The sequence below is a fragment of the Anarhichas minor genome, unplaced genomic scaffold, assembly GCF_050575085.1.
Source record: "Anarhichas minor isolate MPS153535 unplaced genomic scaffold, ASM5057508v1 ptg000058l, whole genome shotgun sequence".
Classification (NCBI taxonomy): Eukaryota; Metazoa; Chordata; class Actinopteri; order Perciformes; family Anarhichadidae; genus Anarhichas; species Anarhichas minor.
In genome coordinates, this window is record NW_027466504.1 from 14,200,974 (window position 1) to 14,209,405 (window position 8,432).

Here is an 8,432-nt window from a genome sequence, read left to right on the forward strand (position 1 = left end):
TGTAAAAACAGAAGCCAGACAGACAGAAACATATTTTTCTGAGTAAAAGCGATGCTTTGAAGTTTCTGAGGAGTTTGTAAGCCATAGCCCTATGGCTACATAAACAAATTCAATTCTCCTGGGTTACAATCCATTCAGCTACTTAGTCATACCACTAGATGCCTACACAGTTTAGAAAGCTGTACGCAGTTGAGCGAACCAACTGTAAATTAGCTTCAACAATTGCCTTACAAACCTGTTTTTTCAACATAAATTCATGCCTGTTCAACTAAATTAATTGCCTTTACAGACACATCTTCACCACCCTCCTTGATTTACGTTCTGCTCTCCACTGGGACTGATAGGAAATACTGATTCAGTTTGCTTTTTGGAAAAATATTTTGTGAATGTACTTTTAATTACATCTGCCAAAGACTTAGTTTGATATTTAATATTTTATTTACAGTATATGTATGCATAAATAAAGCAGTATTATCTTTTAAATAAGTAGTCAACACTGATCCTGTACGTCGTGACTTTTTAACAGGCGAACAACATGATGCATAATGACTGTAATGAAAAAGGTGAAATTCAGTGACTCAATACTCCATCGGTTGCAACGAAATGCTGCTTTGTAGAATGATTTGTGAATAATGTGAAGACAATTCTTCTCTGTAAATAATATCACACACACCATTGCAGTATCATACTAATGTACTGGCTCCCTTTGTAGATATACAGACTGAAGAAAACATGCATTACATTTGTGTCGTAATGTAATGTTGTGCTCTGAGGAAAGGCACAACTACTGTATAACCTGCGGCTACATGTGCTGTAGTAGCAGGTTTCAGATGCTAACGTCACATAGGTTGTCTTTGTCATTTTATTTTGTTTTCATGATAATGTCATGATGATGTTTTATGTCACTATGCAATGAGTTAAATGGCTTTCTGTATCATCTTTTTTGTTGTTGGATTTAGATTAAGTAATCCCCATGGAGAACAGCATACAAGGTAACAAATACAAAAGACCTCCAGTGTGAAATGGCTTCTCTCTCATTTCACTTTTGCTCCACAAATTCCCTTCAAAGAAGATGTGATCAAACTGAAGTCATTGGCAACAATCAAAGATATTGTCCTGTTTGCTGTTAGTAGATGTTGTGATCATTATGTTAATCCAAATTACAGTCATCCGTGCCTCCATGTATAGAAACACATCCTCACTTATTACCCATCTCTACTCCCTCCTTCCACTCTCTCTACCAATACAACTCTTTTAGCGTAAGGCATCCAAGATGAAGTTTACTTTAATTCCACACGAGCAAATACATCATCTGGTACCAGGGTTAACTGTTGCTGAGGGCATCAGATAACAGGAAACAGACTGCAGTCCTGCTCTTCAGGAGAAGCTATCCTCTACCATTTGCACTTGGGATTTGCCTATTTCTGTCTACATGTAGCTCCACATATCCGAAAATGAAACACTGGCGCAGAGTGCGAGCCACCGCCGTTCAGGCGAAGTCTTTGCTTAAGGAAACAGAGCACCTCTGAAGGAACGGGTCTTCCGCTGTTGTAAAGATGATACAGGAGACGTGTCATGGACATAAAAAGGATTTCTGATGAAAATCTATACGGAAAGCCTTGTGGCCTCAATCATTGTTCTGTTTCAGTTCTGTTCCAATTCTTTTTGTGCACATGAGAAATAAATTCTTTTATATGTCAGTCGTCGACTCTGTGTCCCCTCATTATTAACCCCATAAGAAAATGATTCAGGGTTCAAGGTTCCCGAAGAGCGTTCCTGCTGCGGGTATATTGATGTTTGGTTTTATGAACAGTCAGGACTACAGAAGGCACTCAGACGGGCTAGAGCTCTCAAGTATGAAATACATGAAAGACGCAGAGCACGTTGTTTGTGTCAGTGTGTGTGTGTAAATCTGTAGAAATCACATATGTTATGATTCCTGTTAAAAGTAGCCCACAATGAAAATAACTGCACTATGTTAACATGTATGTGTGCAGGATATAGAGGGAGACAGTAAAAAAAAAATAGAAAGGGAGAGAGGGAGACAGGGGAGGGAAACAAAGAAGCAGGACAGTTGTGAAGGCAGGAGAGCGTTGCCCAGCTTCTGACTCCACTATAGTTAATGATGCATCGGTTTCATCCTGCTATACCACAGTGATGCTGCTTCACCTCCTCTCTGCACTCTCCACTCGGAAACACACAATTGTTGTAATTCAATTTCCCTGCTTCCTCTGCCTATTGTTTATTTCATGGATCCCCTGTGAAGCATCAAAAGCTGCTGTTTCTGTCAGCCCCCTTACTGTCCTATGTGTTTGTCATTCAGGCCTTGTTAAAATATAAAACACACACACACACACACATACACACTCTTTCCTCTCCCAGCTGAGAATTCCCAGTGGTAAAATTATTCCATTTAGATGGGAACTTTTTTTGTCACAACCCTGTCTAAATTGGCATATCTGGCTCCCTCGTAGAAACCAATAAACTGTGAACCCGGATGCATCTGTCAGTCAAGCTCATCTTTACTTTAGCGGGCCAGATGACAACAACAGGAGAAGAGACACACACCAGCAGAACGGGGAGCACTGATTGGCTCTCATCAGTTAGGCATTACGAAAAGCACCTGTCATCCTCGGGGCTTCTCAAACCCCGCACAGAGAGGCCCTGCCACGGGGGCCAATGGGCCTCGCTCAAGATTTACTCAAACACTTCACCCTCATTGTCAACTTGGCTTGGTGATGCCCTACAGCCAGGCCTCTTTGGCATGATTCATGTCTGTCACTGATAATATATACAGTGAAATAAGCCCATTGTACAGAGCTGGTGGATGGACTCGGTCTGAAGCAATCCCTTGCAAAATGAAAGCTATATTCAGACATCAACATACTGCATTCAATTATATTAATTTCTATATTGTTTATGAGCATCTCAAATAAGATTGCAGGTGGACATCAGTGGCGGAAAGTTCATGTTCGCTATACAATGTTGAGGTACTTGTGCTTTACATGATTATTTTCCTTTTATATTACTTATTAAAATTTAGGGGAAAATGTAACTACAAATTAGAGGAAATTCCCCAAATGAATACAAATTTTAGTTTCAAGACTTTGATTTCTATTCCTTCCCAGATTAATCTTGTGACTCTTTAGATGGGAGACCACTGGACTAAACTACCGAACAGTATATAAAGCAGTAAAGACTAGCTGCACCTGGACCAGCTACAACAGTACTACTTGCATTGATGCATTAATATTAACAAACCAGTAATGTCATGTATGATTTTTAGCAGCCAAGTGCTTTTACTTTTAAAGTGCATTTTGCTGATAAAATGTGTGTACTTTCCCTTGTGAGTCTTTATAGATTGTTGAAACGGGGTGTTTCCCTTTAACAGAAATAACAGTAGCAAAGTTCAATAAAAACACCTAGAATTCAATATATAATGATTTCTCTTTGTGTAAACATCCATGAGATAACCAGAGAGCAGGGTTCTGAATCTCGAGGTGTGACACGAGCGCTATACTGATCAGAGACGAGGAGCGGTGGTGGTGGTCTAGCAGTGACGTCCTGTCATCTGCCTGCATGGGAGCCTGTCATCAGCCTCATCATGTGGCTGTCATAGTTGATGCTGGCGAGGGGAGAGGCCAACCCTGCTGTGTCAATCAACGAGCCCTCATTAGAAGCGGCTTTAATTAGTGGCTAACACGGGTGCAGTATTGTTCACAATGGCGCCTTCGTTAACTCTGTTAATCCCAAATGGATTTGGGCTGAGAAGAGGCAGCACTAAAGCGCTCCAGAGGTATAATGTGAAGCTACTTTATGTGTTGAAAAGAGTTATTTCTCCTGTTGTTTGTACCTTGAAAGTGAATATGTCTTAGATATAAAAGTCTTGAAGCAACTGTGCGTTTGTCATCCTGGTCCAAAAATAAACGGCTTTGAAAATTAGAATAAAGGTTTGAGAAAATGTCCTTGTGGAAATAAATCATCATCTCATACTAAAATTATTTCAGCGTGGCAGGGGAGTCAGAGAGTTCAAGCCCGGTCTCTGATGATCCTGATCCTGACAGAACGATGATTATGAGGTTATTTTCGCTGTCGGCGGGTGAGACCATCCAGGCGACAAGAACATGACTTTGTGATGTTTGTAATGAGTGAGCATTGATTGACTCAACACAGCCTAAAGAGGTTTCCTCCATGTTCAAGCTCAAAGGATGCTCGGGCTCTGTGTGCAGCCTGTACTGTAGCATAGTTCGCAATTAGAATAATGAGAAGTCGGAGAGCTGTCTGGAGAAATGCAATTGCTGCGTTTCTCAACCCAGGCCTCATCTGCCAACTATATGCTATTAGACCATTCCCATCCCAGTTAGATCAGTCAGCAGTGCAGAGCGATTTCCCTTCAGGAGCTAAATTATCGTTTTGAATGGCCTTTGTGCGACACATTGTGTAATTAAGCACTAAATATTCCTCGCTACCTGATTATGTCAGTCTCTAACAGGGCTGAGTAAAGTTGTGGGTCTAGAGATGGGGTTTGTGTGTGCACATCAAGCGGTGGGGAGGGATTTAAGGTTGGGGAGGAAGTGGGTAGGGGCGTAACAAAAGGCCAAAATGTGTAAAATGGGGTAGCACTGACCTGCGTGCTCCCTTCAAGCTGAGAGAGGGTCTTCTGTCTGACAGAAGCTCAGCCTGAGGGGGGGGTTGATTAGTTTGAGTCCCAACTGTTAGGGTGAAACGGTGCAACAAGAGCATCCAGCCTTCTGTAGCTTCCAGTAGGACGGAGGAAGAAGAAGAGACGAGGCAAAGAGGGGAGAAAGAAAAGTGGGAGGCCACAATCACCAACCCCCACCACCTCTGACTGGCTCCCCACACCGCTTCACCCCCCAACACACACACACACACACACACTCCCCGACGCCTCCACCCCCTCCTCTACCCAACACCCAGTCACTGTCAGGCCAAACACATGATGAATTGCCCTGTCAACAGAATTCATTCAGGGACCAATTAATTCAGCAGAACTAGAGCCATCAGTCGCTGAAAAACTCAGTGCAAAGAGAGCAAAGTAGCCCCACTTCAGAAAACGAGGAAGTGAGGGAGGGAAAGAGGGAGAGAGGGAGAGAGGGAGAGAGGGGTGAGCGTAGTGGAGACGAGAGGGCAAGCAAAAGAGAGAGGGAGAAATAAAAGGAGAGGGAGAGAGAGAGCGTGGTGGAAGTTAGTCTGACAGAAATTGGTCATTTAATGCTTTAGCGCACTGGAGACAGCCCCTGTCATAGACGAAGGCATGGCAGGGGCTCCCCTGGTATTTTATTTATTAATTATCCTATGCAGCGAGGGGCCTTTAACTGTCTCGGTCCAGCCTCGTCAGCCCGACTCCCTGTCATTTTCTCTCCACAAACAGATCCTTTAACACCGCGCTCCAGGTTAATGGAGACAAAGCCAATATCCAACCAACCTTGCCTTCTCCCCCAAATACAGTATTCATCTGTACCTTATCCAGGTAATTATGTCTCAGACGATCTCCTGAATATGTCGTTGGGATGCTAATAAACCACTTTAGAGCTGGCGTGCAGAACACGTCTGACCTTTTCAACTCACTGCTTCATGGTGGCTACGCCTCCCGAGGAGGGCAGCAATTATTTACACCTTATTGGGAATCGCATGTCATTGGGAATAGACAAAGTTCCAAACAATTTAATGATGGTTGCATGTTATTATTCAGGACATAACCAAGACAAACTCGTGCTGATTTCCTCATAATTGGCTGTTGATATGTAACATGATTCAGTGTGAAATCTTTGTTGATAAAAAGAAATGTGTTGCCAAGTAGAGCTACCTGTCAGGGGGGATTTTACTCCCAAATTGTTGTCACCTCATATGCTCCATCTCTGTTTCCTTAGCGGTGTCGACAAAATTCAACAGAACCGTGCTTGCCAGAAGCTGTTTTGTTGGCGGTGACAAATTAGCACTGTGAAGGGCGATATCAACACCAGCTAATTAAGGTGTCGTGTGATTTTGGGCTCCAGATCAAGAATCTGCTGATTCATCCCACGGGTGATTATGATGTCCATATGGTCAACGTACAGCGTGCTACGCAGGGAAACACTATCGACCCGCTGCGGCGCTGGCTTTGCCAAAAGTTTGATCTTGTCTTTTGTGGCGGTGTTGGGTGGTGTTCATCAAGGCTCTGAATTATTAACGCCATCTTTTCTTTAAGCCCAGGATCCTCTAGTGGAAAAAACAGGATGAGGGGCAGCTGGGAGGCTGCCTGCGACTGGCTGCCCCTCTTCTCTGACTTCAGGAAGTGAAATTCAACGCTGTTTCCACTGTCGTTCACTGATGTGCTTGTGTACCTTGGATGCCCCCTTCTTAGCGTCACCTGGTTTTAAGGAATTATCACACTTCCTGCAACATAAAGGTGATATTAGGCTAAGTGTTTGAAGGTTTTAGTGTCAGATATTATAGTGCATTTAAAGCTTGACATTCAGTAAAACTATAAATAGCCCTTACTATTATAACTTACATTTGTTATAGGCTAAATGATGAGTAATTACACCAGAGCTAATAAACTCAATTATCTCTCTCTCTCTTTCTCTCTCCCTCTCTCTCTCTCTCTCTCTCTCTCTCTCTCTCTCTCTCTCCCTCTCTCTCACATTCATCTCAATTCAGTCCTTTACTGTAGTGCTAAGCCCAGTGAAAATACACCTAATAGACAATGCTGGCATACAAGCCAAGTGAACCTGACAAATGGAACAGAAAAGCTAACAGAGAAGAAAGAGGTGCTTAGGCCAACTGTCACAGGTAAAGTGCTTTCCTGATTTCTGTTTACTCACCATGCTTGAAACTTGACTTGTTTTCCTGCAGCTTACTGAAGAGATTCTGTCGGTGAGTCAGCTGGTTGTCAACGTGTCTCGCAGGCAAAAACACTCATTTAGCATCAAATTTGGAAGGTGGAAAGAGTTACCAAGTGCTGTTTTTTGAGAGTATGACAACATGGTCGACAAAAGGAGGTATTTTTTTCCATTGTCCAAAAGGACATCGCCTTTATGATAAAAGAGTGCTTGACTTAACCAGAAGACAGCTGCTACTTTAGCTTTAACACAACCTCCTCGGCCTCTCGCCCTAACTCCCATACAACTGAAATACAGACAACAAGGAAAGACTCTCTCTGCATGTGAAATACAAGGACTTAGAAGAGTAGAAGGACAGGAGTGAGACCAACAGAAAGACGCTGCATATGAACAGAGAGGAGATGTGCTGTAGAATATAATTAATTAAATAAGACTAATTAGGAACATGAGAGCAGGTGCCAGGCTATGAGCTGACAGGGAAGACAGCGAGACAACATGCCAGCACAAAAAAAGAAAAGCACAGCCACACACACCTACACACATGTGCAAGCGCACAAACCAAACGCACGTACACAAATAATGCACACAAACACACAGCTGCGGTTATGAGGGTGTATCGTGACAGGCACGGGGACAAAACAACTTTCTGCGTTTTGTCATGTGAAACCCCGCAGGAATACTCCTGACAGGAAGCAGAGACCCAGGCACCGTAGGGGTCTCGTGCCTTTGTCTCACACACATTCTCTTTATTATTTTGTTCTGCAATGGTGGAAAGAAGTTTGCACAAGCCAAAGATTTCTCTCCCCTAATTATTTCAGCACTGGCTCCAGACTGCCAGCGGTGGAAATTCACAGACTGCTTTACTTCCTCTCAGACTTCTTAAAAAGCTTCTCATAGAGCTGCTGAAACAGGGTACATTTAAAAAGATTCATGTAAATGTGATATGGAGGAAATGTATTGGGAAAAGTCTACGTTTCTTGTATGGCTGAATAATTTCCTAGAGAACTGTACTATTCAGTTATTTTGGTAATCAAACTGAATGAGGACAAAAGACACATTTATCACTGTGCAGATCAAGACGTTATTTTACGTTAATGTGGGCAAACACTGCAAACAGTGTGAGCGAAAACTGAAACCTACTTTACCCAGCTCTTGATTTTTAATCCTAATTCTGTGCAAAAGCTAAATAGATGTGGCAGTAATCTCATTGTTATGCGCCAAAACATTATTATGAATCTACTTACTGCTCATTTGAAATTATACAATAATTTGTGTTTTATCCAACTGAGGATAAAATAAAGTAGAGCTGAAACAATTAGTCGATTGACAGAATATTAATCTATAGCTATTTAATAGTCTAATGAAGTAATTATTGTACTCGTAAAGTGTACTAGTGCCAGCTTCTCAAATGTGAGGAATTTCTGTTTCTAAGTATGTTTTCAGACTATTTTTGAGATCTCATAAAATAAATAATTAATGGATAAATTGCAACAATAATCGGTAGATTTATCATAATGATAATAATCTTCAGTTGAAGCCCAAAAGATATAGTCACAAATGGTGGTGCTAGTTAGAAAGATTACATACTGC